The sequence below is a fragment of the Eulemur rufifrons genome, chromosome 28, assembly GCF_041146395.1.
Source record: "Eulemur rufifrons isolate Redbay chromosome 28, OSU_ERuf_1, whole genome shotgun sequence".
In the NCBI taxonomy this organism is placed as follows: Eukaryota; Metazoa; Chordata; class Mammalia; order Primates; family Lemuridae; genus Eulemur; species Eulemur rufifrons.
Window position 1 is genome coordinate 37,158,208 of NC_091010.1, and position 22,629 is coordinate 37,180,836.

General features: G+C 40.0%; 1 protein-coding gene across 4 annotated transcripts in view; it reads right to left on the reverse strand.

Moving 5' to 3' along the window:
- Positions 1–22,629, reverse strand: part of SGMS1 (sphingomyelin synthase 1) — a 285,145-nt gene that overhangs the window by 82,546 nt on the left and 179,970 nt on the right. The window contains exon 1 of one of the 4 annotated variants that reach the window (XM_069459848.1): positions 16,828–16,950. The exons of 2 other annotated variants lie outside the window; for them this stretch is intronic. The gene's annotated coding sequence lies outside the window, so the exon portion shown is untranslated. Of the gene's footprint in view, positions 1–10,293; positions 10,337–16,827; positions 16,951–22,629 lie in introns of those variants that run through there. One more of the 4 variants, XM_069459849.1, reaches the window with a different exon arrangement.

The window sequence follows — 22,629 nt, forward strand, 5'->3', positions numbered from 1 at the left end:
TGCAACCCCTGTGGAAAGCATTATGGAGGTATCTTAAACAGATTCAAGTAGACCTGCCATTTGATCCAGCAATCCCATTATTGGGCATATACCCAAAGGAAAAAAGGTCATTCTGTAACAAAGACACATGTACCCGAATGTTTATAGCAGCACAATTCACTATAGCAAAGATGTGGAAACAACCCAAATGCCCATCAATACATGATTGGATTAGTAAGCTGTGGTATATGTATACCATGGAATATTACTCAGCTATAAGAAATAATGAAGATACGACATCTCTATGGTTCTCCTGGAGAGAGTTGGAACCCATTATATTAAGTGAAGTATCCCAAGAATGGAAAAACAAGCATCACATGTACTCACCAGAAAATTGGTTTCCCTGATCATCACCTAAATACAAATCTGGGAACGACACCAATCAGATATCAGACTGAGGTGGGGGGCGGGGGAGGGGATGGGTGTATGCCTACACAATGAGTGCATTGCGCACCGTTTGGGGAATGGTAACACTTGAAGGTGCTGACTCGGGAAGGAGGGGGTGGGGAAGGGAGGGACATATACCTACATGATGGGTGCAACACGCACTATCTGGGGAATGGACACGCCTGGAGCTTTGACTTGGGGGGAAAGGCGGTACATGGGCAACGTATGTAACCTGCAATTCTGTATCCCCCATAACAGTAAGATGAAATAAAAAAAAATAATAATTGCATGTATATTTGGAAAGATAAATATCAAAGTGTTCTTTATGCTTAACCCTTGGAAGTAGAAATGGGCAGAGGTAAAGGATTTCCCATCAAAGTTAGGGACTCTAGAAGTATGTGCACCAAAGTGCCAAGAATGGTTGTCAGTGGATACATGGGATTTATATGGCTGTTTATGTTTTTTTTAATATATGTTCAGTTGTAATTGTCTGTACTTTCTTATTTGAGAGGAAGGTTAGTATAGTGGTCAAAAGACTCCAGACCCAGATGGCCTAGATTTAAATCCTAGTTCTTCTGATTACTTGCTGTGAGACCTTGAGCAAATTACTCACCCACCCTGTGCTGCAGTTTTTTTTCCCTCTGCAAATTGAGGACAATAAGAGCACGTACACCACAGCTTGTGAAGATCAGCTAAGTATATTATGTACACAAGGCCCTTAGAACAGAGCCTGGCATACAATAAGTATTCTGTTAGCTTTCATCAGCTTGGATACCAGTATCTTACTGGTAAGAAGAAAACATTAAAAGCAGCTTTATTTTTGTAGGGAAAAAAGAAGTATAAAAACACAAGTGCTGACTACTCCTTTACTACAAGTATGTTCAATATCAGTATGTGAGCAGGATGTATCAGGCAATAATGAAAGTTTGGACAGCCATCAGATCCTGTTTTATGGCCAGCATTGATATAACCAAGCTCCCAAGGGCCACACCAAGGCCAGAGGGTACCTGAGCAGGAAGCTCCCAAGTGCCTGGGCTCAGTATGTTGTGACCGACTCATAATACCGCCACCCTGGCAACAGCAATGCTTCACGATGGCGATAATTAGTGTGTGGCCAGACCAATGGGCAGGGGACTCTTGAAACACAAATGCTCCAATATAAACACTTATGCCAAATAATTGACCTCAATGGGATTTATGGCCTCATCTTGAGACATACAACATAAACCAAGATCAATCACCTGACACTTGAGCCAGCAATGGGAAAAATCATTGTTACATTCTAATAAAACAGAGCAAATCTCTGTTTTGCTGAAAAACAGCAAGTTCTAAACTTGTCCCATTTCCCTTATATTGTTAGAGGCATTTTAAACTTTGATAGTTCTGAAAATATTTTCCAATGGTCACTCCCTTAATATAACACTACAAACTCTTTCCTAAAGAAATATCAGTTACATTTTGTTGAGTGATTACTATATATTGAATTTATTTCTTTCAAAACTCTTTGAGGTAGGTATTTTAATCTCCATCCATACAAATTAAGGACACTGAGGCTGGAAGAGTGTGTTCCTTACTTGGGTCCCCCAGTGAGTGGCAACATTGAAAACCAAACACAGAGGCAGCCATTTCCGAAGCCTCTGCTTTTCTACCTACTGTAAATCCCTCTGGCCTGATTATCAAGTGGTTCACTCTCAATTTTAACTGCAAAGCATCCTCCAAAAGGTCTATATGCCATCAAAATCTATACCACCTCACCGGAAATATCCCACAAAAAGCTCTTGAAATTTTCTTAGTATATATGTTTTACGTTTGTCACCAGTGGTATTAGAATTAGAATTCTACTTTTCATTTGCTTTCTCCAAGGCCAACTGGTTTTCAACAAAGCACCAAGGTCTCACCCACAGTCCTGTACCCACTGAGTCTAAGAAATCACAGAAACTCCTGCTTTCAGAAACTCATTTTTCAAAGCAGATTCCATTGTCTTATTCATTTTTCTTCGTGTACAAAATGCCAAAGACAAATTCACAGATGAATTTCTGTCAACCTTATTTAGTCACCTTGATTTATAAGCTAAAGATGCAAGGTGGGCCAAAGTGGTACAAAACTATTGTACCTAAGAAGTCATTTGTGAGCTCTCCTTCGACAGACATTTTAAACATCTCCATTTTGTTTAAAAAAAAAAAAAAAAAATCTCCATTTATCTTTCATTTCAATACACTGTTTAGAAAAAAATTGCTATTACCAAACTATAATAATTTTGTCTGGTCAAAAGCCTAATTAATGGCATCATTCATCAATTATTTCATCTGTCAGTATTGAAACGGATGCTTAATAAGCAGCATGATCATTCCAAACAACGACTGGTTCTCTAATGTTCTGGCATCCAATTATTTTTGCATTGAATGCCACTGCACAGTAACAGAAGTCAAAGCCCAGCATTAGCTTTCTCAAAAATAAATCAATTTTCCTACTGTGGGCTTTCATTTAATTAAATTCAAATTAATTGAGTCAATTGCCTTCATAAAACTATGAAGAGTAAATAACGCCATTAGACATCTCATCTCAGGCCAAACAGCAAGAAAAAAAGACCATGATCCTACTGGAAATTAAGATTTATTGTCATTTTTAGGGAAGAACACTATATGCCAAACCAAAAAAACACAGCACCACAATATTGCCCCTTACAGGATACCATTAAAAGGCTTTCCATATGTATTAGCAAGTATATAAACATAGATTATTTGAATCACCAGGAAATGCTTAAAAATCTTCTCTGGAGGTATGTAACTTCTGAGATTTAGGTGTTTTATTTTACATAGTATGTAACAGGCCATTTGTATACTGGATTTTTGTTAACCAGAATCATTTCAAATGTTCAAAGGAGAGGTTTGCTCTTTGAAGAGATTTGGAGAGAAATCCATTCTTGATCTAGCATTTTAAAATCAGACAGCAGTTTTAATAACACTACTCACAAGAGAATAGACATGATTATCACTCACTGGCCAGTCTAGACAGATAATTACGTGAACATAAAGAGAGAAGAGGTTCAACCAAGTAACACTTGGCACAAGTACACTGTTTTGCACGTTCAATGTTCAATGAAATTTATCAGATAAATAATGTACTATTATCTTAGAACCCAGCTCAGCTGTCCAGAAGCTAACTGAGTAGGGGTTATAAAGACAGGAAATAAAGTGTTCACAGCTCTAGGGGTACATTTGTCAGGCATGCATATATCTGGCTAACATGTTTCAAACTGAATCTTCACCTGAGTTCTGTATTCCTGCTCATTCTCCCTCCAGAATCTCTTGCTCATTCTTATTTCCATTCATTCATTCATTCATTCATTCAACACATCGTGTTTCATGACTCAGGTACTATTCTAGGTGCTCAAGAGACAGAAGTGAGCATTACCTACAACTTTTAGTGACCAGGAATGGTCTTACCTGGTGGCTAAATTCTGATGTTTGTAGACAAGGTTGTTCATAAGCTCACCTCCTCTTAAGAGGCCCAGAACTGGTGAGGGCCTAGGCAAATCCAGAGAGGAAGGATGGCAATGCTGAGTATGCCTTGAGAGTAGTCTTGGTAAGAAGGAGACACTACAGGGGCTCCATGGGTATAGGTCATACTAGGATCAGTGGGGATAACTTTTAGCCCCAAATTACAACTACTCAGGCCTTAAAAACAGCAGAAAGTACAGCCAACTTTTCTTAACCTCTACCATTCTTTCATTTCTATTGTAAAAGATGTTTAATATTCCTTACACCAACATAAAAACATTTTTAATGAAAATTAAAAGAAGATAATGTGGGGAAAAGAAGTACAATACATATGAAATAGGACTAATTTCCCTAATTTAAAATGAGCTCATACAAGTTGATATGAAAAAGACAAGAATATATAGGCAAGAAAACAAGAAGAAAGAAAAAAGGGGGGAAGAGGAAGAAGAAAGCACAAAACAGCACATGAGCAGGCAGCTTACAGGAAGAAACTCAAATGGCCAACGAAACCATGAAAAGATCCTAAACCTCACTCAGAAGTGAGATAAGCAAGTGAAAACAAAGAGAAAACATTTTTAACTTGTCAGATTGGCAAAAATGTTAAAAACGCTTGGAGAATTTACAGTACTGGTGGGAGGGTGGGAGTGTGGGAAAGATACAGCCTTGTTTTTTTTAAAAAAAGTGACTTTTCTGGAGTACAATTGGTGATGTTTATCAAAATTTAATACTCATTTACCTATGATGTAATAATCCTACTAATAGGAATTTAACCTGCAGGTATGTCAGCAAGATGTTTACACAAAAGTATTTACAGAGAGGCAGACTGCAATAAATCCAATTGCTAAATACTCCTCATCCCCATAACCTGGCAACTACTATTAATAAAATATCCAGAAAAAATGCAAAGGTGAAATCAATTATTGTACATCCATATAATGAAATACTGTACCATCATTAGAGTTAATAAAGAAGATTTATATGTACTGATGGGGAAAATCTCTAAAATGTATTAGGTGAAGTACCCCCCCCAAAAAGCTATAGAACCATATGTATGTTAATCCTTTTATTAAAAAATGTAAAAAGCAGAAAGCCAGAAAGATATGTGCCAAAAATATTTTTTCCTGGAAAAAAAATCACAAGGAATATAATAATAGTTAACATCTTTTTCTGTACCTTTTGATATCATTTGTATACTAACCACATACATGCATTGTTTTTATTTATTTTCAATGTTGTCATGGTTACCTGAGTGTAATATTATGGATAATTATCTTTTCTCTTTACACTCTGTTTATGAACAAAATCTAATTTAAAAAATAAAACCAGACAATTTAAAGCATTTATAATAAACCTTAATATCAGAACCACACAAAATATATTTAATGAGTTGGCTTTTTAGGAGAGTTCTAAGGAAGAAAAACACAACAAAATATAGTAAGAGATGAAGCAGAGAAAAAGAAGGCAATGCAGACGGAGACGGATTGAGTATCAACCTGGGTTCAAGGACAAGGCTGAGTATTTCTCCCTTTCTAATGTTTTAAACAAAATGATAAATTATGCATTGCATAGTGTTATAGAGCAAGAAGCCACAATGAAATCTAGTAGTTCAAAGCTGTGGAATGTGGATAACAACCTAGAGAAAAAATCTTTAAAAAGCCTTTCTGGAAGAACTACCATCCCAATTCTTGAGGAAGCAGTAAAGAAATGTACTCACAAACTAAATAAAAAACCTACCTTGTACCAATAAAAACATAATCCTAGAATGTATTATGAAATCTTTGGCAAATATTTATAAAGCCTAAGAGATAAAACCCAAAGTGAATTATTTCGTACGCAACTGTAATTCTAGGTTGTGCAATCTATCTTCACAGGCATTAAACAAAAGCTTGGAATGTCATCTAGCTGAATGTCATTTCATAAATGTGGCTCCAATTCCTGATTATCCATATATTTATCCAAGGTTTAAAAAGCAGACAATAAAAAAAGAAAACTAAGAAATCTAACCCTTAACAGACCCTTAATGATGAGTCACAATACGAAATAAAACCACAAAGCATTAATAGTCTGAGGAAAATGATGATGTACCACTGGGGAAAACCCACTCAAATATGTATATATCATATACAATTACCCAGTCGAACAAAAGAAAAACAAAGGCTCTGAGAAGATGGGTGGACTTTTTTCCTCCTTGTGTCAGTTATCAGTTTACTGCCTCTCAGCCACAAATTCACCCTTTACTGCCTGATCTGCAAAAATGGATCTGGGCCCTATAAGTATTTTTCCACTTGCTAGCTGGCATGATGTTTGTTAAGTTTTGTCAACAGAAGATGCTGGGGAGACATTGCAGGAGGAAGGAGTTCTGCTTCCTCATTCTGGAGTCATCACCCAGCAGGCTCCTGCTGTATGTACAGCTTCTCTAGCACCTGTCTCCAACAGTTTTGTACTAACGCGCCTCCAGTTAGATATCACTTCATGAACAGCTTTCCCCAGCACACTGAAGGATGGATTCTCAGCAAGTTCTAGAAGATAGGTTTTCAGCAAGTTCTACTGGTGTGCCACTACAACAACTTCTCTGCCATGCAGTGACCCAAGGCCATGCCCCCTCCAATGAGGTTTGGATAGAGGTCTGGATCTCAGCTCTCAAAGGGGTTTGGGGCATGGTTTCTCCCTTGGGTCCTCTATCTCAGCCCTAAGGGTGGTGGTTGCTCCTTATATTTCTATATTCTCTTTCCATAGTTCTATATTCTATTTCTCAAATCCATAGAATTCTGTTTACTTATTATCATTGTCCAACCCCTTGTTATAGCTAATGATTCTTAACATTAAACTTTCCCTGTACAAACCACTATGTGGTTTCTGCCTCCAGTGAACTAATGGATACAACCCCTTTACCTACCAGCATTCCTGGGGTAGGCCGCATTGGCAACGTGTAAAAGAAAGAGCAAGAATTTGCATTTTTTGCGTTCTGTCCCTAGCTACATGGCCTCTCCTGATTTGCTAAGTGATGTATAAAAATGTGCCAATAAAAACCTGGTGAAGATGTGCTTAATTCTCTGCATACCTGAAGGAGAAATGCCGAAACTGCCAGAAGCACTCTCACCTTACTCCCTTTTGCATCTCCTTTGTGGCATCAGCTCCTATCTGCCCCTGAGCTCTGATGACAGCCTCCTCCAACTGTCCCTTCAGCCTGGGGTTGGTAATGACTTCCCACAGCTGCTTACCTTTTGGTTTCCTCAATATGCCCTGTTTGGCACTATGCTTCCACCTGTGGCAGTAACTTCACTAAATTCCCTTTGATGTAAATAAAAGCGGCTTTTTCCCCCCTGCTTAGGCCCTGACTAACCAGTTATAACAGAGTGGTTGCACATACACGTGCTGAAGATTCACTGTGTCTACTCTGGAAAGCCATCATGCTCTGCCAAGATCCACATTTTAAACTTGTGGAAACCTAAAACAATATACTTTCATTTGGCCTAAAAGAGCCAGAGTTAAACCCTTGAAATGTTCTGATTTATACAGGACTTCCTCAGAAATGGACCCAGTACTTTTAATAACTATTTTCTTTAAGGCTGAACTTTGGCTGAATCAACTGCAAATTTTTATCTATATATGGAAAAATTCACTTAAAAAAGTGTCTCCCTTATTTAGCCAGTGTATATCACACAGTGCTGCCCAATACAATTTTCTGAGACGATGGAAATGCTCTGTGCCTGTTGTACTCAATACTGTAGCCACCAGCCACATATAGCTATTAAACACTTGAAATGTACTTAGGAAATAAGATTTTTAACTTCAGTTATTTAAATATCTGCATGTGGCCAGTGGCTATCATACTGGACATCCAAGGCCAAGCATATGGTCATCTCTATTGGGGGAAGGACTTCTGCTGCTAGTGATGTTCTTGTGTACTTTGGCAGGGAACAGGTAGGTATAAAAAGAAGCAATGTAGAAGTGTTAGCCCCTTTATTCATTCTATTCACGGCTTAAACATGTTATAACAACCTCTAGCCTACCTGACCCCACCCACCTGCAAACATGGACACATAACTTTTTTTTTTTTTTTTTTTTTTTGAGACAGAGTCTCACTCTGTTGCCCAGGCTAGAGTGAGTGCCGTGGCGTCAGCCTAGCTCACAGCAACCTCAAACTCCTGAGCTCAAGGGATCCTCCTGTCTCAGCCTCCCGTGTAGCTGGGACTACAGGCATGCACCACCATGCCCGGCTAATTTTTTCTATATATATTTTTAGCTGTCCATATAATTTCTTTCTATTTTTAGTAGAGATGGGGTCTCGCTCTTGCTCAGGCTGGTCTCAAACCCCTGAGCTCAAACGATCCTCCCACCTCGGCCTCCCAGAGTGCTAGGATTACAGGCGTGAGCCACCGCGCCCGGCCGTGGACACATAACTTATTCAGATAATTTTGATAACAAATTCTTAGAGAATAAAACTCACCCGAACACAATAGTAGCGTGAAAATGAAGAGATTTGAGGGAAATTCTGGTGGTTTAAGAGAGGTGTAGACTAGAGTCCAGACCCAGCAAAGGGAGACAACTCTCTTTGGAAAGAGATAACATTAGAATTCTTGCTTTGTTTTTTTCTTTTTTGTTGATATATAATATTTTACATATTTATGGAGTACATGTGATATTTTATTACATGTACAGAGTGTGTAATGATTAAGTCAAGGTATATGGGGTACACATCACCTCAAGTATTTATCATTTCTATGTACTGAGAACACTTCAAGTCCTCTCTTCTAGCTGTTCTGAAATATACATTATTGTTAACTATGGTCACCCTACTCTGCTATCAAATACTAGAACTTCTATCAAACTATATGTGTGTGTGTTTCCTATTCTTCAATCCAGTTGGAATGATCCCCTGTTTATTTCATATTGAACTAACCCAGCCCATTCCTTACTCTTTTTCCAAGAGGATCTCCAGTCTTACCGGGACTATATGGTTTTCATACCACACCTATCCTGGCAGTGCTGAAATTGTAAAAGACATTCACTTTGATATAGATTGATGATAACTAGTTTTTGGGTTGGAACATTTAATTTCACATCTCTGACCTTTACACAGACATAATCAAAATACATTAAATCAGGTTCCCCACTCTCCTGAGAAATTTCCTCCTAAAAGTAAACGCTAAGGATTAACAGTAGGAAACTGCTGCAGGAAACTATTTCAGTGTATCAGCAGGACTATAGGAATATTAAAAGGATAATCATAAATGAAGGAACTTTAAAAGTATCCCAGCTTCTGGAACTCAATGCCCAAGAAACTATATACTGCCTACTATCCTGAGAACCAAAGTATACTTCACAAGTCCACAAGAATTTTAGCAATACAAAACCACACTGAAAAATTTTGTGAAATTTTGGCTATGAACTGTTTTGACTGGGGATTTCTGTAGTTGTTTGGTAATTTGTTCAATTTAAATGAGAGTTACAAGACATACTAACTAACAAAGTCAGAATTAGTTTACCTTGTAATTGTAACTCTTAACAACATACTCTAGTTTGCTTTACTCATGTTTACATGAGTCACTTAGAACAGAACACATTTCCACTGTGAATAAGCACTCAATGACGCTCATTTTTCTTCTCAACATTTCCTAAACTGCAAAAAAAGATAACGGTACTGTGATGATCATCACACTCTAGTGCTGCAAGTCGCACAAAAAAGGGCACTCAGTGAAGACATGCAAACCTTGGGAAGCCAGCCGGTCCTTGGAGTGCAGTGTCATCTTGGCGACTCATCACAGTCCAAGGCTGGCCCTTCCTTGATCTTGCACATTCATAAATATAATGATCAGGAAAGGGCTCATGCTAACCACACTCATGGTGACATTAAAGTAAAAATACCAGCTTTAATACCTTATTGTGAAAAATATTAATATAAACTATAATGTAGACTGGATGCTGGTATGTGCTCTTCAGTGTGTCTCTGAAAAGCATAACCACATGAGGAGACCAAATTACAATCAGGAGGGTGCACAGTGGGCACGGAATGGAAATACGTTCTGTGGCTGCCTGTGTGGCCTGACACTGTGCGCTGTGAGGGTAAGGCAGGCTCGCTCACTGATGAGGGCGAGACAGCTCTCTGAGTCAGACGCGTAACCCAGGCAGTCTGATTTCGAAAGCCCACAGACAGCCCCACCATAGGGGAAGATCTACAGGGCGACCCGTTAACGCTTCTCTGCAGACAGACCAGTCTGGCCTCTCAGTCTAAGTCTTCCATCCCAGTCTCCAAGTTCTACTTCTCTAAATTCCTCTTCAAACAAATTCTCCTTCAGAGCAACACATTACTGCCTTTAACCAAGTTATAATTCTGCCCTGAAAGCCATTCAATCTCTTTGCTTACTTTGTATCTTTGCTGTGATCCATTCATTACAGGTTTGTTTTACAGTTTCTTTTAGAGTCAGGTTTTTCTTTCCAAATTCAGAAGAGGGGAAGTGGTCTGTGGACCTTCATGTACGGTACACACACCATTACCTGTGGTAGGAGCCAATAATAATTCCAGTGAAATGAAGGCTTTAGGAATTTCAAGGAAGAGGGAGGGACCTCTTTTTAAAAAAAAAAAAGGGAACTACACCACACCTGTATTTTAAGAATTCATTAAATGCCAACCTTAAACTCTAAAAAATGCAAGCTAACAGACCTATGACATGGGTAGGAGGCACACTGTTCCACTCTACCTTGACTTAAATCTCTTTGTTTCTTCCATGGCTAGCACATGTTTGGGCCTTTTGGTGAGACCCTTAAACATCAAAATGCAAAGAAATCCATCTTTACATCTGCTGACTCGGCACAAGTCTGACCTTCACATAGACATAATCAAAATTGGGATTTTGGAACCAAATACTGTAGAATTGCAACAAATGGATGTCTGGGAGCCTTGCAAATACATAATTAGCCTTCAAACATTTTCTACAACACTTCCAGCAGTACATGGTAATTTCTAGTCTCATCCACATCTAAGAAATCAAAGTGATGGAATACACCTAGAGTGGAGAAATCATCTATCAGGTCTCAAGAGTTGTGGTCACTGGTACCATTTAAAATTGTAATTTGCCTAGTCTTTCATTTATTTATTATTAAGCTGACTTTCACAGCTTGGCTTGAACATCAAAGTCCTGGCTTCTGACCCCGTGTAGGTATTCAGTATTGTGTAACCAGTTCAGGATTCTGTTAGAATCACTAAGATTCTGCCATCACTGCTTACCCAGCAACTCAGGGGCAGCTTAAGGCCATGAGGGTCTGTCTGGAACACCACCACCTATTTCTGTACAATCAGGAGAGTTAAGCAAGCTTGAAGGTTAGCTTAATGAAGGCCTCCAAGCACGAACAGGGCTTAGTCTGTGTTATAAATTTCCCAGGAGTGTGTTTTTATCCCCAAGCCCTTCCCATTCTACAGGCCACTTACACTGTGGCTGCTGTACTTCCCCTTGGGCAGCCACTCTCCTGGGGTGAGCCAGCTGTGAACTCTCCCCACTGCTCGGAGAGGAGAGATTTCCTTCCAGACACCCACAGAGGGGCAAGCTGCTGGGGGCAGAGGGTACTAACACTTGCTCCACTTGAGAGTTCAAGTCTCACACTTATGGGAGGCTCACATAATTCAGTTCCAATGCAGTAGGGACCTTGAGAAAGAAAAGTAAGAGCAAACTCTTTCAAAAAATCACTAACTTCAATTCTCCAACCTGAATAAGAACCTTTTCCTAAGCCACAGAACTTTTCATTATTGGGCCTCTTATTGGTAGCCTCCCCCCCACCCCCCAGAAAATTAACAGAACTGCAACACATTCTGGCTTTAGAAGGTGGACAGCTGGTGGATACTCTGAAATCTTCCCACCCAACCCCTACTGCACACAGAAAGTCACACCTTTAAGTCAAATACACATGCTGTCAACTGCTCTTAGGGATCAGCTACTCTAGGTTGCTATAAAGGCAGGAAAACGGTGGGGCACGTCAGTGTTCTCCAGCCTCCTAGTTCCACGCCTGACACACAAGTGGAGGTGACAGGACGAATGATCGCATGAAAGCTTTATCTTTTGGGGGGAGGCTGAGAGGAGGGTACAGGAAATCACTAAGACAACAAAACTGACACATTTGCACATACATTGGCTGGGTGTGTTGCTTACACCTTAAAATCCTGGAAAATATATTTAAGAAATCATAATATCGAGAGTAAGATGAAAAAACAGAATTATACTGCTTAAGAACAAACATTACAAGTTTTTTCCGTGGAGCAGTCCACAAACACAAAAGTTACATTCTTGGCTAGTTCCAGACTGATATGAAATAGCTGACCAGACTCTTGTTTCCCATGCAACTTATCCCCTCTCTCTACCAGGTACTTCTCACCTTGGGGCCAAAGTGACACCTCCAGAGACATTTACCTCCCCTAAGATTTTATCTCCTCTGGAAGATAAGAACTCTTTGCTTTTCATCTTTTAACTATTAAAAATCTAATTTCCTGATCTACCCTCTTTCCAAATTGTACATTTTAATAAGCACCACTGAATTCCACTACTCAAAGTAATGTAAATTTTAAAAAACAGTAGTTATAATTTACTACTGTGCCCAAAGACTGTGCTACATAATTTACATCTATATCCTATTTATTCCTCTAGACCCTATGAGATAGAGATCTGGTTTTCACAGATAAAGAAACTTGCCCCAAATCACACAGCTGGTTAAACGGGTGGGTCTGAGATTCAAGCCAACGTTTATCTGACTCCCAAAGCACTGTAATATATTCCTCCAGGAAATGGAGCAAGTGACACTTTATTGTGCTGCTGAGGATAAAATATGTACACTGTATACACCTGCAGATTTCAGAATACATTACTCTCAAAGGCCCTTTCGTAAACATAACTCTTAAAGCTACTTGGTGATATTGTTAAAACAAAGGTAAGTATTCAAATTTCACAAACAGAAGGGTTTCTCAACACTACTGACATTCTGGACAGGATAATTCTTTGTTGTGAGAGGCTGCCCTGTGCACTGCAGGATTTTCAGCAGTAGCACATCTCTCCACATTCAGCTATGACAATTAAAAATGTGTCCAGATATTGCCAAATGTCCTTTGGGGGGCTAAAATTGCACCCTGTAAAGAACCACTGAGTTAAGCTAATTGCCCAAGAGTACACAACTGGTTAAAGACTGAACTGATTCCAAGAAAGCACTCTCCTAAATCTTAATTTAGTGGACATTTCTCTTGTACCAAGCTACAGAGCTCCTTAACAGAAAGCATTTATTAAACTGGATAAAATGTACAGAATTCAGAATGTGACCATCTCTATTTCACCACACTGGCAGTACCAAATAAGTACTGTCTCTCAGTTTTTACATTAAGGTGAACATGCCCAGTGTCTTCAAACCACTGTTCAAACAAGTTTCTACTGATTACTCCATTCAGGATATGTGTTTTAACACAAACCCAGAAATGTGCACAACACTGCCTCAAGTAGTAGTAAAAGTAGCAGCAACAAGACTAACAGCTAATGTATATAATTTACTGTCAGATTCTGCTTTAAGAACTTCACATGGATTATCTAATTTAATCCTTCAACATCTTCAACTGCCCTATGAGGTATTATTATGTACATTTTATAAATGAAGAAACTGAGGCACAAAGAGCTCAAATAACTTGCCTGGGGGTCTGCCTCCAGAATCCCTGTTTCTAACCACTATCTACAGTGCTTCAAAGAACTGCAAGACCATTATCTCCTTGGTTCTAAATACTCTCTCTCTAGTAACCTGCGAGTGTTTTTCCCTCAGCTATGTCAAGTGCCCTCATCAAGGCACACTGCTGGCATCGTGCTCAAGTCTGACATCACTCTACTGATCAACCTTTGGCTACAAGGCACAAGCCCACTTATCTGTACTACTGTGCAGCCCACATTGTTCCATCTTGACGAAAAAAACACACATAGCCCACTCTTTGTTAAATGTTTGCTGAAGCAGATATGTCATATATATGGCAAGGCACTGATATACTTGTCCAATTAATGTTATCAAAAAATAAGGTTAACTGGACATGAGTGATCCTTAGCAAACATGTTAGATACTGATCATCGTCACTTTTTTTTCTAAGTGATTCCAATAATTCTTTTCAAAAATATGATTTACAATTCTGCTAGATGCCAACGTAAGTCTGAATCTAAAGTTTTCAGACCTTATTGTCTCTCCATTTTTGAAAATCAAGTCTTATGGCATGCTTTCCCTATCTCCCTGATTTTTTCAAGATTACTCCCAAGTGGTTGGATCACCACAGTGGCATGCTCTTTCAATACCCTCAAGAACAAGTCACCTAAAGCAGCTGGGAGTTAGAGAGGTCTAAGGAAGTGGTCAAGGTGTTCTTACTTGGCCTAGGAAAGTGGATGGGTGTTTTGTGAAAAATAAATGGTGACGGTGATGAGTTGGGGGTGTGAGTAATACCCAGTCCTGGAATAGATGTTGTAGTCCACGATCCAAGAAGACGGCACTGTCCTCTTGTATCAAGATATGCCAACAGATGCTCTAGCCGATAGACTCTCAGAACTGGCTGCCCCAATCAGACACACTGAGACTTGCCCACTTCTAAACGAGTCAAGTTTTGGTGCTCACAGAGTGTGCCTTTACGAACTTACCATTCTCAACAAACAGGTTCAACACTAATGTAGGTGCTAACATAAATTTAAAAACATTTTACTTAGCAAGTAAAATATTGCAGGTATGCACTCATACACAGACTGTTCAACTGCTAGGAATCCACAGATCCAGCTCCTGCTTCCACAATTAGAGAAAGCCTGAGTTGCACTTTGTGAGGAGCAGGAAGAATACGCACGCACAGAACAGGGCTTCCACAAAGAGTAGGAGAAAACCACTAAAGATCAGCAACTCTAAGGCAGCCATGTGTATTAATTAACAGGTTCACCAAGAGTAAGGCTTCCTCAGTTAATATTGGAAAACCACATGCTTCCAGAGTAAATGCATCAATCCTTTAACTTTGATATTTTGGCACTGGTGCAATGAGGAACTTTCAAATCTCTTAAAAATATGCTTTGAACCAAGAACCTCCCCTGGATCATTTCACACAGAAAAATCAGAACTATTTTAGGAGCAATTGGAGCCACAGGGGAAAAATAAGAAACCTTAAATGCTGACTTCTAACATAAACTACATTAACTAGCTGTGAAATCTGTAGGTTATATAACCTTACTGAGCCTGTTTCTTCAACTATAAAACAGGGACAATAACACCTCCACCTCTTGGCACAATTGTGAATATTAAATGAAGTAATTCATGCAAAGCATCTCAGTATCTGATAAAAGGAGATCCTTAAATAAAACTATTAAACTAAGTTTATTAAAACTATTAGGTGAAACTAATAAAAATCCAAATTTAATTATCCCATTAGATTTTAAACATCTTTTAGATTTAATAAAATATTTTCCCATTCTCACCACCTGAGGGGGCTTTTCCAAGTGCCCCAGTGGACTTAGGCCATTTTCTCCCAACATCATACTGTTTCCTTCACAGAGAGGCATTTGATCAGGTAAACACAAAGCAACTGAGCTTAACAATGAGCCTATGAACCTGAAAACAATGTAAATAGGCACTCATAGGGTAACCTAAAATTTCCAAAAAATTATTTTAATTATTTCATTTAGAAGGGATTTCTTTGCAGAAGTTTCCTTCAGAGACCCAAAAAAATGTCAGCTGCAAAGAAGTTTCTTACTCTCTCTATTACAGTCTAATGATTGCATCATAGTCTGTATCTTCATAAATGCGTAAGTGTAATGATACTGTTCATATTCATAACTTCATAATTCAGATTACAGTTTTTCCCACCATCCTTTATCCTACTGGGACATCTTGAGCCTGCCTTTCCAGTACACAAGCAGTGTTTCTGACTGGGATAACTTCTGTTGCAGTGTGTAAGTCCTTAGTAATCACATTCTGCTTTCCCTGTCCCGCACCTTCCCCAACCTCTTGCAAGAAAATATGTTACTTGCACCATACAAATGAACTTGCTGATTAACTTGTTTCATAGCAAATCAGACTTAAGAAGCTCACTGAGTTTATTTTTATGTAAATTTAAAAGTTATAACTCAACTGAATTAAAAATGGAATGATTATTTGTAGCATTCAGGGAAACAGAACCTGGGTCTCCAGATTCCTACTTTGGTACAAGATAAGTAACAATTACACAGAGCAAAAACAAATAGGAAAAAGAAAAACAAATGTCACGCATTCTTCCCTGTGTATTTACTTCCACTCATTCCGCAAGAGCAATCACCTGGCCACACTAAATAGAAAGCATAGCTATGGAGTAAACATGCTCACTCCAAAACACGGGGAGCACGTGCTTCCTCCTGGCACTTCATACAGAACTCACTCACCAGCTAGCTTCCAACCTGCCAAGGGAGTTGGCAGAAGGACGGTTTTGTACAGCGGCTGGAGTTTGACAAAGCAAGTACTTCCCGAAAACTTAGTAACCAAAGTGCAAATGCAATCCCATTCTTTCAAAAAAAACCCCACGAGGAAGGCTTTCTATCCCCAAACACAAACCACCCCCTGAGCCATGGCTCTCAGACCCCATTAGTTAGGTTAGCATTACACAACATTTAGGGCATTTGCGGGTTCAGCCTACCTATGTCCTGACCCACTGTTTCAGCAACTGCACCGCGTGTTCTCAGGTGTAAATAGCTGTAGCCTAGTTTGTCCTTAAAGCGGGATCCAGTACAAACTAAGCTTCCCTTTACTTCACCATACCAGAGGAAATAACACTGACTGCGATGCTGGGTGTTTTCTAGAAGGCGCGAATGGTTGTCTCTTCCCTGTTCTTAATCGGGTCCCACCGTCTGGGAGAGCGCTTTACTGAACGCATCCCAGAAGGAGCAACACTTACAGTCTATTCTGCCCAGAGGCAGTGTCTCCTGGAAAGTTCTCGGGGCACCAAGTTTTCGCACAGCCACGGCGCGCTCAGGGAGCGCGTTGTCCGCCCAGGCGCAGGCGGAAAGGCGAAGGCGGGGAGCTGCGCACCGACCCCGGCCCGGATCCTGCTGGGCGGCCGCGCCTCGGCTGGCCCCGCCGGCCCTCTCCCCGGCCTGCCCGGCCCGCCTGCAAGCTCCGCGGCGCTGCGGAGCCCGGCCCCGGCCCCGGCGGGCAGGCGGACGCGCCGATCCTCTCCCGGGGTCAGCTGCGAGCTGGGACGTCCAGCCCAACCTCCGAGGCTCCAGCGGCGAGAGCGGCGGGCGTGGCCGGGCGGCAGAGGGTTTTTGGAATGCAGGGTGTGGCCCTCTACCAGGGCAAAAAAGAAATGAGTCAGCCCGTTCAATCCTAACCAATAAGCATGTTCACTGTCGGTTAAGGCGGAACTTGCCTTTCTTGATTTATACCAGGCTTAACAGCTTTTTCACAATCTTTTTTTTTTAAATCCTTTAACAATGGTACTACTTCTAGAAAATGGTAGGTTGCCTTTTGAAAACACTTAAGAAATGCGTTTTAGGATTAAGGATTAATCGTGATATGATAGATAATCAGTGAATATTCGTTAATTTCTATTGGTAGAAGTTCTTGAGTTAGGCAGGGATTCTAGGTGCAAAGAGCATGGGATCTGGTGTCAAAGCAAATTCAGATCTGACTTCTGACTCTATATCTGACCCTGAGCAAGTTAATTATATGCAATGAGGGGGATAAAATGCCCACCTAACAGTTTGAGAACACATTACAACAGTCTCTCTTTCCCGCGGTTTTGCTTGTGAGGTTTCAGTTACATCCCCCCCAACTGCAGTCCAAAATATTAAATGGAAAATTCCAGAAATAATTCTTAAGTTTTAAGTTGCATAGCATTCTGAATATTGTTAAAATTGTTCTATTATGTTGTTGTTAATCTTACTCTGCCTAATTTATAAATTAAACTTTATCACAGGTATGTATGTATAGGAAAAACATAGTATACATAAAGGTTCAGTATGACCTGAAGTTTTGGGCATCCACTGGGGGTCTTGTAACATAGTCCCAGAGGATGGGGGGGGCCACTGTATATGTAATAATACATGCAAAGCATTTAGCCCAGCCTTTAACATGAGAGGAGGCACTCAAAAAATGCTAAGCCTTGTCCCTTTGAGTCTTCAATCAGAATCTCCAAAATTGTAGAAAACCGGCCATAATTTTTAAAAATTATTTTCTATGTTAAATATCCAAAGAATTTTAGGACTGAAATAGTTCTTTGATATTGTTTGGTGTAAATCCCTTAAAGTAGTGAGAAACTTAAGAAGCTTTTTGGCTTAAGATTCTTGAATTTCCTATTCTTATTAGACAATAGAAATTTTATTGGTGGTAAGAAAATAAGGCTTAAATTGGAATGATTTCATTTAGGCCATAATTAAACCAATTTTTTAAAAAGTAAGAGTGATTTTGGAAATATTCGATCTGGGTCACTGTGCCTTAAACATTATTTTGGAATAAAAATATTTAAAAGAAACTACTTAGGAATTGGCAAATTATAGGAGCCTATAGAAGTGCTGACTCCTAAGGACCCATTAAGAAATGAGTTGGTTGTTAGTGCCAACACAGAGTTTCTGGAGGAAGAAAAAAAAATTTGACACAAATTAAACCTTCTTTGCTTTTGGAGAAGATCTCCAGAGTTTAACTTCTTATATTTGTTTAGTCATTCCATAGGCCAAGATTTCTTCAAAATACTCGTTAGCCAAACATCTAAAGTGAGATCAAAGGCCTTTCCTAAAACGATATTTTCTCCAAAATAGCATGGGAGAGTGGCCAGAGAGCCAAGAGCTCCCTTCCTGGTCTCAGCTCTGCCACTAAGTGACAAGGTAAACTGCTTCATTCCTCTCTGAGAGTGTTTCCAGTTGGGAGACTAAGCTGTGGTCAAAGAGGGTGGAATTAAGATAGCCCTATAGCCTAATGTTTATCCTTAGCAACAAGCACCCAACATGTGAAGTTGGGCTGTTTCCTAGATGATAAAGCTGATACATCTCTCTAGACTCTCATATTCCTCATAAAGGTAATCTTATTCTAGACACTTTTAAGTTAAATCATCCGAGTGCCCTCTCTTGATAATTCATGATCAATATCAAAATGAAGGCATCTTTTACATATGGACTGTTTTTTCCATTTCTGGTTCAGGCATTCATCTTCTCATGCCTGGGCCACTGAGGCTGAGTGTCTCCTGAATGAGGTTCCGGCTGGCAGGCCCCTCTCCCTCTGTGCCTCCTAACACACCAGCACCGTCATGACAAATGTCAAAGTCTTGCATGCCATCACATCCTAAACCTTTCGTCTCTCATCAATTAACTACAATTTTATAGTAGAGATCAAAAGGAACACAATTTGCTTTATGGGAAACCTTGCTCAAACATTCATGTAAATTTAATGTGTATTTTTAAAAGCACTGATGTTCTGTTTACAAAACTATTATCGGCTGGGCGTGGTAGCTCACGCCTATAATCCCAGCACTCTGGGAGGGAGGCCGAGGCGGGCGGATCACCTCAGGCGGATCATTTGATCTCAGAAGTTCGAGACCAGCCTGAGCAAGAGTGAGACCCCCGTCTCTACTAAAAAAAAATAGAAAGAAATTAGCTGGACAACTAAAAAATACATATAAAGAAAAAAATTATCCGGGCATGTGGCACATGCCTATAGTTCCAGCTACTCGGGAGGCTGAGGCAGGAGGATCGCTTGAGCCCAGGAGTTTGAGGTTGCTGTGAGCTAGGCTGACGGCATGGCACTCTAGCCAGGGCAAAAGAGCGAGACTCTGTCTCCAAAAAAAAAAACAAAAACTATTATTATTACAATGAATTATACTGCACCAACTGACAGTATGTTGGCTGTTACACCAAGGACAGCAGCTCTTTTATGTAAAACAACTACATAAAACCTATGCATATATGAGCAATTCAATAAACTTAACACTGCAATCCGAAAAATACAATTGTGTTCGTGTGTGTAGACATATATAGATACTTTGAGATAATGCGACGGAGGAAGGGAAAGGCAGCACATACAGGAAAGAGAGATGACCTAGCTTATTCCTATTCTTTAGGATCTGGTCAAGCTTAAAATTCAGAGTAGATGCTCCATCCAAGGAGAACTTCATAAGTATGTTCAGTTGCAATCATAAAGCACTTAAAAGATGTTTCCAAGAGTCTTTATGCTTCAGAAACAACAAGGATATCATTACCAATGTGGTTAGAACATTCTCCCAAGAGAAAAAGGATAATTATTTAGGGAATAAACAATTTTGTTGCCTAAAATTAAAATGCAAAGTACAAGGACTCTTAATATACAGTTACCCCCAAAAAGTGACAACCCCACAGGCCCAGTGTTCAGATTAATTTAAAGGTTAGCTTCCACCTCTCGAACCCCATCTTTAAAAAGCCTCTGCCAAATAACCCATGTTGTTCCTCTAAAACAGCAGCCCCCACCTTTTTGGTACCAGGGACCAGTTTCTTGGAGGACAATTTTTCCATGGACTGGGTTGGGTAGAGGGAGCTCTGTGGCCCGATCCCTAACAGGCCACATATAGGTACTGGTCCGCAGCCCAGGGGTTGGGGACTGTAGCCCTAGAGCAGCAGGCACTTTACCATCTCTATACCGAGAGATAGTGAGTGCTTATAATTATATGCTATCTTGGCATCAACAGAAGCCATACCAGAAGCAGGGCTTGGCTACCCTTGACACAGTTTCCAATACTGTACACCTTACCTGAATGGCTCCAGCTGGTGGCCAGAGTTAAAAGGTAGAGGCATCTCTCCCCCACCTGCCTAACAGGCGTGGCTCCTCACTTTCCTACCACATCCTTTAAATAGACCGTTCAAACATTTGCCTGCAAATGTAAAGTGACTACCTCTAAGTCACAGTGTGACCTCCTGAAACTAGTATCTGCTTGCTTTAAACCCACCAATTAAAGTTCCCCCTGGCAAACCTGTTTGGATAACACTCTGGAGCCAATAAAGGCGCCGGCCCATGGTTCCATTCTCTCTCTCTCTACCTGTGCTCCCTAGCCTACAAAGGGGAGGGAGCGGAGTGGGGCCTCAGGTGTGCTGTGTACTCTTCCAGGATCTGTAAGTACTAAAAATCCTTAAACTTTTTCATTGTGCTTGTGCACTGAAGTTGTGCCCACGACCCCAACCTGGATGGAAAGGCTGCCCCAAGGAACCCATGCAGGTGGATCCCCTCGAGTCTAGGCCTCTCAGCTGCTAGTAGTTACCAGCTAAGTTGACAGAGTTTCATTCAAAGCACTACACACCATGTCCTCTGTCTGATGACCTGCTCTCTCATTCTTTTTACTATTTATCCCATTTCACACCCACTCAAACCTTTCCTTCTCCTGGAACCCCACACACTGGCCAAAGCCCTGGGGATCTCTCCTCTCGCCCAGATACCTACAGACCTTATTCTTTACACCTCCATTTCAGTTTCTTTCATTTCATAGCATCCTAGTCTTTCTTCTTTTTGAGATCCCTGACCTTTCTCTCTTACCAGATAACAAAAGTCCATCTGAAGCAGGGATTGTGTTTCAGAGGCTTTGTGTTCCCTAGGGCTTAGCTGATTCTGAATAAATAACCATTGTTGTTGATATAATAATGATGCTTAAGTTATATAACAGCCACAAAGGAGAAAGGGAAACTTTCCCTTTGACTGCTGACACATCAAGAATAAACAAATACTATGGCTGTTCGAACCAGTTGGCAGGCAGAACCCAAGCAGCAGATGCGTTTCTTTGCTCCTTATGACATGTTCCAACAATGCAGAATGCTACCGAGACGGCAAATCTCATGTTTCCTAGAAGGAAGTGGAGTTTACAAAACAGTGTCGTCACATAAAATCTCAGTTCTCCAAACACTAACCCACTGAAGGGAACGGAGGCAATAAGCCATTCTTCCCTTTCAAGTAAGGAGCACATACATACATTTTTGATAATCTTACAAAAGTACCAATTCCTCCTTAAATATAAACATCTCTCTCAATGTATGTGTTATAGCCACAAACATCTATCTATTTACCTAAAAGTGCTCCTAACCATAAATATTTCTTCAAGACAATTTATAACTCCTAGAACCATCATAGGTACACATTTGTTATATGACATTTTCATTATATGGCATCGCAGGTATATAAAAGTTATATGATGTTTGCATTAGAGCAACCCTTTGTCAAAAGAGTCATTAACACACACGCACAAGTAAACTTTGATAAGTTTCAACATATTTCTGCTTTCATGACAGATGGGAATAAACACTAGCACTGTTCTCAAAAAGCTATGTCGTAAATCAGCTATCCTACTATGCAATTAAATACTTTACTATAATTGCCCATGGCAAAGGCATTGATTTGCTAAATAAATATTCCAAGTATAAACAATCAAATGAATTAGTCAGCATTGTTTAAATTGCAGGTAACAGAAAGGACACTTGAAGCCGCAAACGCAAGGGGAGACACACTGACTCTAAATAAGCCAGCAACAGAAAAGCCATAGAAGTAGCTGGGCTTTAGGATCAACTCAAAATAAACTGCACCAAGATGACATCTTTGCTTCTATAGGTTGAATCTGTCCTTCATTCCCGAAGCCTACCTTTTTCCCCTTAACTTCCAGATTTGCACTAAGAGGGACTATTTCTCTTTTCACAGAATTTTAAAAACTCTCTTTGTCTTTCGATAGACTTAGGTAAAATAATAAAAAAAAAAA